The sequence below is a fragment of the Ovis canadensis genome, chromosome 18 (genome assembly GCF_042477335.2).
Source record: "Ovis canadensis isolate MfBH-ARS-UI-01 breed Bighorn chromosome 18, ARS-UI_OviCan_v2, whole genome shotgun sequence".
NCBI lineage: Eukaryota > Metazoa > Chordata > Mammalia > Artiodactyla > Bovidae > Ovis > Ovis canadensis.
The window spans coordinates 46,172,500-46,188,397 of record NC_091262.1 but is presented as its reverse complement, the minus strand read 5'-3'; the positions used below and the strand labels follow the sequence as shown (position 1 = coordinate 46,188,397).

General features: G+C 43.4%; 2 protein-coding genes across 17 annotated transcripts in view; one reads left to right on the top strand and one right to left on the bottom strand.

The window, feature by feature from the left end:
* HMG20A (high mobility group 20A) overlaps nt 1–10,394 on the bottom strand; it is a 100,697-nt gene extending 90,303 nt beyond the window's left edge. For 4 of the 11 annotated variants that reach the window (XR_011250455.1, XM_069560161.1, XM_069560160.1 and 1 more), the window contains exon 1: nt 9,866–10,185. The gene's annotated coding sequence lies outside the window, so the exon portion shown is untranslated. Of the gene's footprint in view, nt 1–9,865 lie in introns of all 11 variants that reach the window. The other 7 variants (XR_011250454.1, XM_069560155.1, XM_069560154.1 and 4 more) reach the window with 5 other exon arrangements.
* A 104-nt stretch (nt 10,395–10,498) lies between these two features.
* The window catches only part of PEAK1 (pseudopodium enriched atypical kinase 1), a 323,221-nt gene continuing 317,821 nt past the window's right edge, over nt 10,499–15,898 (top strand). For 2 of the 6 annotated variants that reach the window (XM_069560150.1, XM_069560147.1), the window contains exon 1: nt 10,552–10,831. The gene's annotated coding sequence lies outside the window, so the exon portion shown is untranslated. Of the gene's footprint in view, nt 10,832–15,898 lie in introns of all 6 variants that reach the window. The other 4 variants (XM_069560151.1, XM_069560152.1, XM_069560149.1 and 1 more) reach the window with 3 other exon arrangements.

The window sequence follows — 15,898 nt, the reverse complement described above, 5'->3', positions numbered from 1 at the left end:
TACCATTTTGGGTGCTACAGGAAAAGCAGCTACTAAAAGATTCACCCGAGCACTTCTTTGTTGCTGGGATGGACAAATATTTTCCCACCAGTTTCTGGTGGTCCCTGAGTGTCCTACTTCCTTATTGGGAAGAGATATACGCACTAAACTGGGGACCACCCTTGTGATGGGAAGTTTTTCAGCCCCTAGAGCTCTTACAGCTCCTGGTTACTACTGAAGAACCGATTACACCTTCTCCAATAGAGAGGGACCAAAAACTATGGGAAGACAAAATTAACCCCCAGGTGTGGGACCAGGGGATTCCTGAATGAGCCCACCAAGCTGAACCGGTCATCACTGTCCTCCGAGATCCCACTTGGTTTCCTAACCAGAAACAATATCCCCTCAAAAGAGAGGCTCGGGAGGGACTACAGTCTTTAATAAATAAATTCTTTGCTTGCGGGCTACTGGTCCCCACCAGTTCACCATGTAACACCCCAATCCTCTCAGTAAAGAAAAAGGACGGAACCTGGTGAATAGTTCAAGATCTCCAGATCATAAATGAAGCTGTAGTCCCCCTCCATTCCACAGTACCCAATCCCTATGTAATCTTGGGAGAAACCCACCCAGTGCCAAGTGGTTTAGAGTCTTGGATCGCAAAGGTGCATTTTTTTGCATACCAGTGGCTAAAGAATCCCAGTATCTTTTTGCCTTTGAGTGGGAGGCCCCAGGAGAAAAACACCAACAGATGACTTGGACAGTATTACCTCAGGGGTTCAGAGATAGCCCCCACCTGTTTGGACAGGTCCTTAGCGGGATCTCCTAGATCTGGACCTGGGACCTAATGGGAAAATATTACAATATGTAGATGACCTACTAATCTGCTCTCCAGATGAGAAGTGCCCAACAACATGCAATTCAGGTTCTAAACATTTTGGCAGAAAGGGGATATAAAGTCTCCCATGCTAAGGCACAGACAGTCGAGACAAAGGTTACTTACCTGGGAGTTCAGATTACACACGGGTCCAGGAGGCTGTCCTCTGATCGGGTACAAGGAATTCTCCAGTTGCCCTCCCCCACAACTCAAAAACAATTGCGAGCTTTCCTGGAGCTAACTGGGTATTGTAGAATCTGGATATCCAACTATGGTCTAATTGCCCAGCCCTATATGAAAGCTTAAAGGGATGAGATGATTCAATCCTACTGATGTGGGGAACTCCACAAAAGAAGGCAGAGGCTACACTAAAACAAGCCTTAACTCAGGCACCTGCCTTGAGGTTGCCAGACCCAGAAAAAGCATTCCAACTTTATGTCCATGAAAGAGAGGGAACAGCCTTGGGAGTGTTAACTTAAAGGTTGGGATCTGAGCCCCAGCTTGTAGCTTACTTATCCAAAAGGCTCGATCCAACCACACAAGGCTGGCCCCCCTGCCTTCGAAATCTTGCAGCTATTGCAATCATGATAGAAGATGCTTTAAAACTCTCCTTTGGGAGCAAACTAACTATTTTTACCAGCCACCAAGTAAAATAACTCTTAAATGGTTATGGATGTCTGATCAAAGAATCCTCAGGTATCAAGTAATGCTGATGGAAAATCCAGGCCTCACTATATCCCCTTGTGAGGTTCTTAACTCAGCCACTCTCCTGCCTACCCCCGAGGGCTCTCTCCCCTTTCACTCTTGTCTAGAAACCTTGGACCACTGGACAACACCCCAAGCGGGATTGTAAGAAGATCCTCTGACCAATCCTGAGGAAATCTGACGTACTGATGGAAGCAGCTTTGTCTTGGATGGAAAAAAGAGCCGGATATGCAGCAGTCTCCAATTTGCAGATCACAGAGGCTAATCCTCTGCCACCAGGTACTTCAGCCCAATTAGCTGAGCTCATAGCCCTGACTCGAGCTTTAGAGCTGAGAAAAGGAAAAAGAGGAGCCATTTACACTGACTCCAAGTATGGTGCTACATGCACAGGCTGCTATCTGGAAAGAAAGGGGCCACTTGACCACCTGAGGGTCCCCAATCAAATATGGTGATCAAATTCTTAGACTCTTGGAGGCAGTTCATCTGCCCACTGAAGTTTCAGTCTCTCACTGTAAAGGACACCAAAAAGGGAGCACGGAAGTGGCACAAAGGAACCAAGCAGCTGATCAGGCTGCTAAGAGAGCTGCATTACAGAACCATAACCTAATAGGGGTTGCCACCTTAGTTCCACAGACTAATTTGCCAGAAACTTCTTCATATACTGAAGGTGAGACTCTTAAAGCTGAGGGCTTTCAAGAAGATCATATGGGGTGGTTGCAAAAGGAGGGACTTTTTCTGCCTGGAAACCTCCAATGGAAGTTGGTTAACTCCTTACACGCCACCACTCATTTAGGAGAAAAGGCCCTTCAAAGATTACTAGAAAGGTCCTTAAGAGGAACAGGCTTCCAAACAACTATAAGACAAGTCGTCTCCTCTTGTCCCACTTGCCATTTAAACAACCCCCAAGGAGCTCGAAGACCCCAGCTGGCCCAGCCTGTCCAATGATGTGGGGCCTACCCAGGAGAGGACTGGCAGATGGACTTCACCTAGATGCCAGCTTCTCAAGGATATAAATACCTATTAGTCATGATAGATACATTCATGGGATGGATTGAAGGCTTTCCCACCCATACTGAGAAGGTTGAGGAGGTGGTAAAAAAACTGCTCCATAAAATCATTCCAAGATTTGGTCTGCCCAGGTCATTACAAAGTGGCAATGGGACATCATTTACTTCTAAGGTCACCCAAGGGGTCTCTAAAGCATTGGGCATTACTTATTATCTCCATTGTGCCTGGAAGCCTCAGTCTTCAGGAAAAGTAGAAAGAGCCAACCAATTCTTTAAATCAGCAATAAAAAAAGATAACCCAGGAGACCTCCCTGGGATGGAAGGAGGCTTTACCAACAGCTCTCCTCCGCACCCGCATTGGCCCTAAGGAACAGGTTGGTCTTAGTCCTTATGAGATGCTATATGGGAGACCTTCTGTTTATGTCAATGACCTCTTCCTAGATCCAGAGGTTCAGACCCTCCAGTCTTATACCATGGCCACCGGGCAATTCCAACAGGATATAAGCTTGTGGGGTATGAACCAAGACCCAAAAGATTGTAAGGAGTCACCACTATATGCTCCAGGGACTCAAGTCCTAATTAAAGTCTGGAAAGATGGGTCCCCAAGGTTCAACTCCAGCCCACATGGAAGGGCCCCTACCCTATAATACTTTCTACCCCCACAGCAGTCAAGGTACCAGGACATGACTCCTGGATTCACTATTCACAAGTCAAGCCGTAGAAAAAAACAGAAGAAGACACTCAATACACCTGTGAGCCCCCGGGAGATCTCAGATACCTATTTAGGACTATCAATGACTGCCACTCTAATGAGCACCCCCAAAATCAATATACTGTGAGCCCCTGGGAGAGCTCAGATACCTATTCAGGACTACCAATGAGTGCCATTCTAATGAACACCCCCAAAATCTGGTTTCTGGGGATAAGATTTCTCAGGATAGCTCTAAAGAGGCAATACAGCTTGGCAGGGATAGTACTCCAAAACAGACAGGAGATAGATCTTCTGATCCCTACACAAGGATGGACTTAAGCCATCCTGGTGTGTGAATTTGGAACTGGCTAATGCCCCTACTAGTCCTTGTTATGCCATACTGATGCTGCTTATGATCGTTCCATGTACTGTCAATTGTCTAACCTGTTTCGTCTCTGCCCCAGTCAACAAGCTACAACATGCAGTGCCGGTTCAACAAAGATAAAACTACAGCCGACCACGGAAAATATCACTCACCCTTAGATGGACACCGCTATAAGGACTCTGAGGCTTGTGACTAGCAAGAGGGGGAGGACCAATACCCCTCGCCGTCCCAGCTCAGTAGGAAGTAGCCAGAAAGAACTCGACACCCCTATTCCCAAAGAATTGGGCCTCCCATCTCTTGAGGGGGGAATGTTAGGTAGTTAGAATAGGAAACAGGAGTCCAGAATGGTGGTGGCTAAAAGACAGGGAAGGGAAAAACCCACGAAAATAGAACAAAGGAAGGTCCGAGGACCAGAGTGAGGACCTCAGGTAAAACAAACAACACTCCTGGCCAGCCCAATTTACATAGGGCAGGCCCCCAGGGAGAGAAAACATATAAAAAGAGAAGCCAAAGGGCTGGGGTCTCTCTCTCTATCCCCCCACCCCCACCCGCCGCGTGCATATGCTCCTTCTCTCCTGCCTGCGTGCGCTCTTTCTCACTCTCTCTCTGGCACGCTGGGGCACTCTTCTCTTTGCAACTTTGGTGTCGACATGCCCTCAACACCTTGAGGATGGATTTTCCTGTTATTATCTAAATAAAATAGAGCTGTAACACTGATTTGTCTAAGAGCTATAACACGGTCTGGTCTGTCCAAGACCTAAGAGCTGTGACACGCCGAGGGCTTTAATGTCCGTCACTCCAAATCTTTGTTGTGATGAGACAGAACCGAGGAGTATACACTCACCTGACAACAATAACAACAACAGAAATTCACAACAACAACATCAGTCGTACTGGATTTTAAATGCCACAAGAAAAGTACAAAATGCTCTGGAGGGTCAACAGACACAGCACATATGGTTGGGAAAATAGAAGTACTAGAGGACAGACATAAGAAAATAATTTTTGAAGCTGAAGGTGGTATTTGAGAAAGGGCCAAAGAAAGTGGCATTCTGATAGATACATAAGGATTTTCCTAGGAAAAGACAAAGGTTTCACACAGAGAATGAACAACAGCATGAACCAAGACAGAAAAGGGTGGGTACAAGATACTTTTTATTTTACCCCCAGAGACCAATTTAGTTGGGGAGTGTGTAGATGGGTAACAAGAGAAGACTCCTGAATGTTAGGCTTAATAGTTAAATAGGTTTAGAAGACTGACTCAAAAAGTCTTCCTGTAACAATTCAAATTACTTTGGTGATTCTTTAACCTTTGCTAGAAACTCCTTCTATGTTTATTATCTAAAATAATCATGGAAATGAGTGATTTCTTCTGCAAAGAACAAAAACTAAAATCTTGACAGCTAAGTGGGCATGCTTAGATTACTTAGATTGGGAAAGGCTGAATTTGAATAATCCTAGCACCGCATCCCCATACTTCTGGGAATATGTAAGGCTTACAACAGTCATGCAGGCATATCCCAATAGCTAGAATAATGAAGCAAACCAAAATAATAGCATTCATTAAGCTCCTAATGGGCTTCCCATGTCTGGTGGCTCAGACATAAAGACTCTGCAATGCAGAAGACCTGGGTTCAATCCCTGGGTCAGGAAGATTCTCTGGAGAAGGGAATGGCTACCCACTCCAGTATTTTTGCCTGGAGAATTCCATGGACAGAGAAGCCTGGTCGGCTACAGTCCATGGGGTGACAAAGAGTTAGACATGACTGAGTGACAAACACTTCCACTCTTTTTTTAAGCTCCTAACAACAGGCATTCTGCCAGGTGATTTACATAAAATAACCCTATTTAGGTTTATGGCAAGTGAGGCTCAGACAGCTTAAATAAATTGTTCAAGGTTACCAAGCCAGTAAGAAGCTCAGCTAGTAAAATGTAAATATCACTTTTGAACCCAAGCCTGTCTGATCCCCTATTTTCCCCACTGTTCACTTTTGTTTGTACCACACAAAGGTTAGAATGTTAGGGTTGTGATGCAAGCATCAATGAAAAAGATTGAATATTTAACACAGGGACTTTAATGGTCTGGAGAAAAGTTCGACTGAAATATTAAAAACTAGGTTTAGAATGCTTAGAGATCAAGACTGAAAGAGATCAAGTTTATAGCTGTTTCTTGATTCAGTTTGAACAATGATCACACTACAGAGCTTATTTAGGAATATCAAGGAGCAAAATTCCAGTTTTGATTTGGAGTATACCTGCTTCTTGAGAAACCTGTATGCAGGTCAGGAAGCAACAGTTAGACGTGGACATGGAACAACAGACTGGTTCCAAATAGGAAAAGGAGTACATCAAGGCTGTATATTGTCAACCTGCTTATTTAACTTATATGCAGAGTACATCATGAGAAACGCTGGGCTGGAAGAAGCACAAGCTGGAATCAAGATTGCCGGGAGAAATATCAATAACCTCAGATATGCAGATACCACCACCCTTATGGCAGAAAGTGAAGAGGAACTGAGAAGGAAGTGAGAAAGAGGAGAGTGAAAAAGTTGGCTTAAAGCTCAACATTCAGAAAATGAAGATCATGGCATCTGATCCCATCACTTCATGGGAAATAGATGGGGAAACAGTGGAAACAAGTGTCAGACTTTATTTTGGGGGGCTCTAAAATCACGGCAGATGGTGATTGCAGCCATGAAATTAAAAGACACTTATTCCTTGGAAGGAAAGTTAAGACCAATCTAGACAGCATATTAAAAAGCAGAGACATTACTTTGTCAACAAAGGTCCGTCTAGTCAAGGCTATGGTTTTTCCAGTGGTCGTGTATGGATGTGAGAGTTGGACTATAAAGAAAGCTGAGTGCCGAAGAACTGATGCTTTTGAACTGTGGTGTTGGAGAAGACTCTTGAGAGTCCCTCGGACTGCAAGGAGATCCAACCTGTCCATCCTAAAGGAGATCAGTCCTGGGTGTTCATTGGAAGGACTGATGTTGAAGCTGAAAACTCCAATCCTTTGGCCACCTGATGCGAAGAGCTAACTCATTGGAAAAGACCCTGATGCTGGGAAAGTGAGGGCAGGAGAAGGGGACGAGAGAGGATAAGATGGTTGGATGGCATCATCGACTCAATGGACATGGGTTTGGGTGGACTCAGGGAGTTGGTGATGGACAGGGAGGCCTGGCGTGCTGCGGTTTATGGGGTCACAAAGAGTCAGACATGACTGAGCGACTGAACTGAACTGATACTCCAAGAGAATTTGGAAATGTCTGTATTCACTGATGTATTTCAAGATCCTAAAACAGAGACTATTTCATAGTAAGCACTCAATAAACTTTTCTTGAAATAATGAAAGGTGATGTAAGGGGTATTCTCATTTGAATACTCTTGATGGCCCTTAGATGACAGGAGACCAGCAGGTTTAAGAACCATTCATGTTGTTAGCATATTCCCTTTCAACTCAATGGCAAAAATAAGCAACTATCAAAACAACAAATATACAAAAAAAGCAACAGTTGTAAAACAAGAGCATGATTGTACACAGAAAGGTAGACAAAAGAATGAAAAGATCCTTTTGCATTAGAGATAGCATCTAGCACTTCCTGGATAATCGAACTTCAGTGAGACAGAATCCAGAATTTTGACCTACTGTTTTATTTCAGACTGCTATGAGCAGTATATCTAATGACTGCTTTTTGAAAAAGAAAATGGTTATCTAATCTAAATATTATGAAAAAATGGACAATCTCTTTTTTCTTGATGACAAGTAATGGAATGAAATTCATTTACTTAAAGAAGCAACAGAGTACACTTACAAAATTCTTTATTTTTCTAATTTTGATAATATGTCTCTATTAGAACATGAAAAGAAAACTGCATCAAAGAGCTGTAAGAAGAAAAAAAAAAGCCTTTGGAAGACAGCAATCTACTCTACAAAAACACTTTTAAAGAGAATAAAAGCAGGTTCCATGAACTTCCCTCTATTTTCCACAAGGTTTTCTAATATTTCTTCTTCGATGGAACCAATGAATAACTGCCACTTATCACAAAACATCTTCTTTCAGATATGTGCTTTATAAATTGCTTTCTTCTGAACAGACCATTCTTCAAGTTGCTCAAGTCTCTCAGCTGCAACAATTTTTCTTATTTCTATTATACTGCATTTCTTCCATGGAATGGTATAAAGACCAATTTTAAAAACTCCTTTGCTTTTCAAAGATAGTTTCCTAAAGGCACTACTACTGTATTTCAATCAATATTTTAACTTACTTTTTCTCTATTTCATCTAATTCCACAAGCTTTACTCACTTCAATAGTTCTTAATGCTGTAGTTTAATAGTTTGTCAGGAGCCTCATATAGTATTTTCTTCTATAGTACACTAACAGAAGATAATGAACAGGTTTTTCTAATCAATTAATACTTGCTTGAGGCAGTCTATATGTTCCTTTTATTAACAGTAACACAGACATAAATGTGTCCTGTCTTTTCAACTTTTGCAGAAATTCTGTAGTCCTTGAAAAGGTAACTCACTGATTTTTGGGTCTTAGCTTTTTTGTCTTTATGTCTATAAAAGATCAAAACATATCTTTTTCCTTATTGTGACATTTAAGTTTTACAGATGTTTAAACATTTAGTGTAAATCAGATTTTCTAATAAACTCTAAACAAACTAGCTTCTGAAAAGAACTAGAATTAAAACAATTGCAAATTCTGAGGGTAGATTAGGTGAGAACCCTAAAGGAAAAAAATACAAAAGCCTTATTCTTTTAAATATTCTTGATAGACATTACAGTTCACTTGATAGATATTCTAAAACTACTAAAGCTGTTGAAATTTTATAATCACCAAATAGATTGATCCTTTCAGTACCCTCACCACCTACTAAGTATTGTGGTACTTGAAAACAAGCCAAGAAATCAAACTGTTAAGTGTTTATTACTTTACAAGTAGTTTCTTACAAAACACTGAGAATATAGAAAAACAGAATGTTCCGGTACATATTTTTTGTCCTTTATGAGCCCAAATTTCCCCCTACTTAAAATCTGAGCTGAATTTCAGGATCCCTGCACCATGCCTTAAAACCACAAAGTGTAGACACCATTTTAAAATCGGTGCTTGGGTATGTGTGCATGCATGTGCCTGCTGAATCGCTCAGGTGTGCTGGACTCTATGCGACCCCATGGACTCTGGCCTGCCCAGGCTTCTTTGTTCATGGGATTTCCCAGGCAAGAATACTGGAGTGGTTTGCCATTTCCTACTCCAGGGGATCTTCCTGACTCAGGGATGGGACCCAGGTCTCTTACAGGTTCTGTCCTCTGCCTGAAAACAACTTCCTCAGCTTTAAACATTCTTATATGTAACTTACATGTAACATCTGTGTAAGTCGCACTGTAGTACATTCCCCCCCCTTTGTAATTTAATTAAATCGATTTTTAAACCTGAGGAAGTTGTTTTCAGGCACAGGGCAGAACCTGTACCCTAAAAGCAACAGGTCTACGGATTTAGGACACCAATCACATCAGTTAAGGTAACATCTGTTAACTGGGTATATTTTCACTTTCGTAAGGTGAAAATTTCATAGTTTATGTAAAATATCGAGTCCTGTAATAAACAAGCTCTTTAAGAATTGCTATAGAGTTCCTGTGGCACGTCAAGGCAAAGAATACCGCTATACCACTCTAAGTCAAGGTTGGACTTGAGGAGCAGGGTGGGCAATTCATGAGTCACACCAGAAAGTATGTCATCTTGCACAGATGGGTAGAAAATTTTAACAAGAGGTTTCGAATTCTATGACAAATGCATTAAGAAAATTCTACTGCGGAGAAAATTTTCACCTTACCCATGGAATCAAAATTCACATAAATTCTGACTGGAGGCTGGTGATCAGCACAACTTCGTGGAATAACCTAATTTTTTCACTTAAGACACAATCCCAAAGCTTTAGGATACCGCCTATGCATATGGCACCAAGCACCACCTTTTCAAGCTCTCGCCGGCACGGGAAATGGGTTGGACACCCCAACCTCTCACCCTACCCCCACAGGAAGTGAGTTATGTTCCCCCCTCCCCCAGGATGGCCTTCCTCCCCTCCCCCAACAGGAAGTGAGGCGCCCCCATTCAGTCGGCCTCAAACTGAGGCAAACCAGTAACAGCAAAAGAGGGGTGATCTTCAAGGGGTGAAGGGTACCTCCACTGTGGCCACCCCCAAGCTCGCCTCGCTTACTGACCTGCTGATGATAGGGGTAGACAGGGGCCCGAGGCCTAAAGAAAGTCCCTGGCACACAGGACAATTCCCTGAGCCCCTCTCAACCGCCTTCACTCTTCTCACTCCGTCGTCTCACAGCTTGACAAAAATTCCTCCGCAGTACTTTATATTGATGCCTTTTCTTTCCCTTTACTTAATTTCTTAACTGCCTTCCATAGGTAACTTCTTTAATCGCTGCATTTAAAATTTTTCCAGTGAGGAGAAAAATGAAACATTTTCCCCCATACCTTCAGAAAAATGAAGGGATTATTTTGTTCAAAGGCGGCGAAGGACTACGTGATTACGTAAGGTGAGACTTATTTTCGCCTAGGTTTCTGGGAGATGTAGTTTTTTAAAATTAAGGCCTGCAGAAATATTGGGCTTAAATTGGTGATTACTGTGTGCTGGAGTCCTTGAAGATACATATTCTGTATTCGACGGTAGGCTGACCTAGGGGGCTGAGGCACCAAATGAGGCAGTACCTCGTTCGCCTTTTCCGCTTAAGCGTAATTGAACTGAAATTTCCCTTCACGCCGGCCGAAGGTCCTGGTTGCCCCGCCCTCTTCCTTTGGCCACGCCCCCTCGGCCAATCAGACGTGCTCTAGGTCTCTCCCGGGAGGTAGGAACGCGAGAGGTGGGGCCTCATGGTGACTCCTCCCGCGGGGCTGAGGAGAGGGCCCGTGCGCGCGCGCGCGCGTGTTCGCTCCAGGAGCGCGGCGGCGAGTGCGCGCGCGGAGAGGCGGCGCGCGAGGCTAGGAGGAGGCGGGCTGGCTGGTGGGCCGGGCGGGCGGCGGGCGGCCGGGAGCGCGCGGTGGACTCGGCGGCGGCGAGTAGTAAGTTAGTTGTTGTTAGTCAGTGTCAGTTGCTCGGCGGCGGCGCTGGCGGTCACCAGGAAGGGTACGGGACGGTCGGCGAAGGTGGTCACCGCGGCGGCGTGTGAGCCCCTCAGGTAACGGGGGCAGGGTTGTCCGCGTCCCCTTCGATCCCTTCTGTCCTCTCGCGCCGGCTTGTGGGACTAGAGTCGCCGACGGGTAAGGGGGATGACCTGGGGGAATCCGGGCGGGGCGGCGCAGGGTCTGGGTGGCGCCGCCGCGGGGGCTTAGGCGGCTTGTGCCTCTGGCCCGGCGCGGGCTCTCCGGCCACGGCCACCCCCGCGCCCCGCCGTCCCCGGGGCCCGCCGGCGCCTCGCGCCCCCTGTCGCCCCCGCTCCCGCCCCCTCCCTCGGTGGCTGCGGTGGCGGCGGCCCCGGTGGCTCGGCGCCCCCCAGAGGAGGGAAAGTTGGGACCTGGCGGCGGGGGACACCCCCGGGCGCAGCTGGAAGGCTGCTGGGGAAAGTGAAGCCTGGAGGAGGTGGACGCGGTGAGGCTAGGGCAGGAAGGACGCCTCTCGTTACTGCGAAGTCTGCAGGGACATCCCCATCCACCTCCAAACCCGAGGATCCGGCGCAGCCTGGCCGACAGCGCCAGGGCGAAACCCGGTGGCTCTTTGCCTGCTCACTTCGCTCTGCGGTTTGTGAGCCCCGCTAACGTGCGGGTTTACTTGGTTATTTGGGGGTTTTGAGTGGTTCGTGAGGTCAGTCTTGTATCTCCTTTGCCCTTTGATTCGTTCATTTTTGCAACTTTTCTTCCCTCCCCCCCACGATGAGGACTTGCCGTCTGCGCCCCTTTTCTACCCTCTCCCAATCGCCTGCACCATCCGTCTGAGAGCTTGATTTCTTTTTTTTTTTTCGTCCTTTGACTACATGAAAGACTGCTGAGAGCAACAGGAAAGAGGAGCCTTCCCACCATTAAATGTTACTTTTTTGCAGTCCGCTGTGTTTTTAAGATCCCCTTTTAGGAATCGGAGAGCTATGGAATGGAGTTACTGGAAGGCTGGCGTTGAGGGGATAGGAGAGGAGCTAAAGGAAAACTATGATTTCATTTCTATTGGCCTTGTATAGAAAACTCAATACATTTTTCTCCTGTGTCTGTTAAATATGGTAAGATTATATATGAAAGTCTGATTTTAGGTCATTGTATGGTGTATGTCATCAGCTTTTCACCTGAATTGGGATTGCCTTGAGGACTCTGTGTTGGGGCCTACCTCTTGACTTTTGTTCAGCCACAACGTCTTTTTTTTTTTTTCCTTGATAAATGGAATGATGTGGTAATGTGTATAGGCAGAGAACCCATATTGCTCTCTGCAGTGTAGAAGTGAAAACCATGAATTACCCACAGGGGTAAAACTTTCTATGAGCAATCTTGAATACTTGCTTCATGATGGCTTCTCCTGTAATCTCAGAGCACTTCTAGATAGCTCAGTTCACTGACTACCTTAATTACTTTCTGAAGTGCCTGCTTTTCTTTGGTGACTCGTTTAGTAAACTATAATGGCATGTATGGTACATTTTCTTGGCTTCAGAGATGGGAGTTGTAGCCTCTGCCCAGAGATGAACAGTTAACAATGGAAGCAGAATTCATACGATTACTATGTGTTTTGGCTATGACCAACTCACAAACTATGTGAAAAAACAAACATCTTTCCATAACTGTCAGAGGGAAAGAGGGGGAAATATTTTATCATGTCTTTATTTTTGGAGACTCTTAACATGACTATATTAATGTGGGGAAAATGTCAAAGTATCTTTTTTAAGCCTTTTTGATGTGTGGTCCTCTTCTTCACCTCTGACCTTCCATTTAGGGTTTGACGTTTATGTTTGGCTGTGCTCCAGGATGGGAAGAAAAGTATTTTGGTGAAAGGAAAAGATAAAATTGCTTTGAACTATTATGACACTGTGACTATTCATTTTACCCAGTGATAGTACGGAGAAACCTCCTCCATAATTTTTGTACCCCATTAACATTCAGTCAAAATTTATTTTTAAGAGTTTACCGCGAGGCCCATAAAGAAATAATGCCACTTCATAACTGTTCCTGACAATCATGTTTAAAAATATGTTCCTGGAATGTGTTATATGTGTTCTCATATAAACATTTATCTTTGTACATTTATGATAATGTAAATATTTAAGTCTGAGAGCTTAAAAACTTTTATTTGCTTATTTGCATACATGTTTTTCAACATCTAGCAGTGCCAACCATATTTGCCAAATAAGCATCAGCCATAAATTCATGCTTTGGCACATTTCATATAATAACTCTTCTAAATTGCTCCATGGTGAAGCATCATGAGATTAGCATTTGCTTCATGAGAAAGATTTGTTGTTGTTTTTAACTGTAATGATGTTCTGTTTAAGTGGAACAGGTGCTGGGCTCTAGCTGTTTGTGTTGAAACCTGCCAAATCATACTCTTTTGTTGGATGGGTTATTTGAGTAATTTAGGAACCAAACTGTGGCCCCTGGCATGCTAAGTTGAGTTCAAGGCTCCATATCACTGCTGCAAATTCCTGCTTTCACTGTAAGAGGTGTGTATGATGAGCCTTATTTTCTTATTACTGTTCTCTTTACTGTAATTCCTGCTTCCTAGCATCATTCTGATCCTTCATTACTGGAGCTCTTGGAAGAAATCTAGGTTCCTTCTTTGCTGATTTGTTTTCCTTGGAGAAATTCTAGTAACTTTCAGGCCAGGAATAGATAGTTCACATTTGTTCAGCAAATATTTTGAGTGCCTTAAAAGTGGTAGGCATGGTGGAAATCCCTGAGTATATGTAGAATGATATACCTTTTTGCAAGGAGCATATAGTTTAGCAGAAGAAGATAGCTGATAACCAATAATTATAATGTGGAGTGATATATAACAGGTGTAAGTGAATTCCTGTGGATAGAAGCACAGAGGAGAATGGGTACTTGGGAGTCTTGGGAGGGGAGTGTCCTAAAATGCATTTTAGTGAGTTACCTCAACTAATCTTCAGAAATAGACAGGGGTTAACTAGGTTGAAAAAAGAGAAAGGACATTCTAGACCAGTGTTGTTCTGTAAAAATATAATAATGTAAGTCACAAATGTAATTCAAAAAAAATTTCCTATTAACCCCGTTAAAAAGTAAAAGATAAAATTAATTTTAATAATATTTTATTTAATTTGATATGTCTAAAATATTTCAATCTGTAATTAATTTAAAAAGTATTATTGAGATATTTGACATTCTCTTTTCAAACTAAGTTTTCAGAATCTGGTATGTATTTTATCTCAGTTGGGTCTAGCCTTGTTAAAGTATTCAGTAGGCACATGTGGACAACACAGTTTAAAATACGGGATGAAAAAGTGTTAAGAAGTCAAATCACTGAGTGCCTTATGAAACAAGCTAAGGGGCTTTAACTTTATTCTGAAGGCTGTGAGGATTTAGTGGGGTGGGGGGAGTCAAGGAATTATGCTGTGAAGAATCAAATTTGTGTTCCGGGCAGTGAGGTGAATGCTGGATTAGAGAAGGACAAAACTAGAAGCAGAACCAGTTAGGAAGCCATTCCTGGTGAGAAATGATGAGAGAGATAGAAGAGGGGTGGATGTGTAAGAGGTTTAGGAAGTATTATCAACAGGATAGGGTAAATAATCAGATTATAGAGTTGAGCAAGACTGACAGTTTAACATGATTCCCACGTTTCTGTTGTGAACTACTGAATGGGGCAGACAACTAAGAGAAGCTAACCATCTGTGCCAGATAGACCAAAGTTGAAAAGGGAAACTATGAGAGATTTGTCACGGAAGCTGAGGGAGAAGAGTATTTCAGGGACTAGGAGTGGAGAATACAGTATCTCGCCATGCAAAGGCCAAGTAAGATAAAAATGGAAAAAAAGCCCCTGAGCCATGATGATTAAGTCATTTGTTACTTCAGTTGGAGCAGGTAGCTACATTGTAATGCTTTCTGGGTGAGGGAGTTGAAGAGCCAATGACAACTAGAAATGTAGCTAATTGTGAGAGATATAATGTTTTCAACAGAGGACTGAACAAATAGTACAGGTGAAGGAGATGCACCGGATTTTAGAAAAGTTTACTGTCTCTCCTCCCTTTTTAAAATAAGAGGATTTGGGGCATATTTATTTGGGCTTGTAATGAACCACTGGAGAGGAGAAATTGAAGTGGAGATGGGGAGGAGAGAGATGGGGGGCAGAGGTGATTGATGATGCCAGGAATTGGGAAGCAATAGTAAGGGATGGGATCCAAAGCATAGGTAGAGAAGTTGGCCTTGATTTTCCTTTTTCATTGAGCATGAAGAAAAGAGATGAAATTGGAGGCAGTGTAAATAAGTTTCTAAATGATGGGGACAGGAGGGAGAATGAGTTGATTTGTCTTCTAACATTTTTAAGTACGTGCTTAGAATGAGGGGGAGCATGATAAAATAGGGGTTCTTAAAAAAGCATGTCAATATATAATAGCTTTCAAGGGAATGGGAGAGAAATAGATCATGACTAGGATAATGAAAAAGAATTGTTAGGCAGCACAGAGGACCCATCTTAGGTTCTAGACCTCAGATTTGTAGGGATTCCAGTTTGCATGGTTGATTTTTCTCTAGCACTGATCACTCTGGGTATAACTGAAGAAACTCACAAGAGCTCTAAAGGTAGGTACTGTTATTCTCCTTGATGGTAAGATAACTGGGGTTCAAACCCTGGTGATTCAGTTCGAGAGCCCAGGCTATTATGCACAGCTTTGTGCAGATGCCTACTTGGTAGAGATACCTGAAGGGCAGTTGGCTGAGCGAATTAATGATGTTAAAAGGCTGTGACTGGAGTGAACTGTGGAGTCCAGGTTGGATCATGAGCAGAAATCATAGAAGAGGTGATTCAACTGGGAGAAACTGGGAGCTAGAGGTCAGTGTGAAGCCAAAGAGCTAGTGAGGAGGGAGCAAAAACATTAGCTTTTGTTTATGGCATACCTACTAGTATGTGTTATATACTTTAATGCCTTATTTCTAATTCTAACAAAAGTGTTATTAACCTTACCATCCATCCCTTTGTCATTCCTCTTGAATGAAGAAACTGAGGATTTAGAAAGGTTAAATCATGTGTCTAGAGATACACTCTCAAGTGATAGAACCAAGATTCAAGCCTGTTCTTTGTTCTCCAAACCATAGTCCTCTCT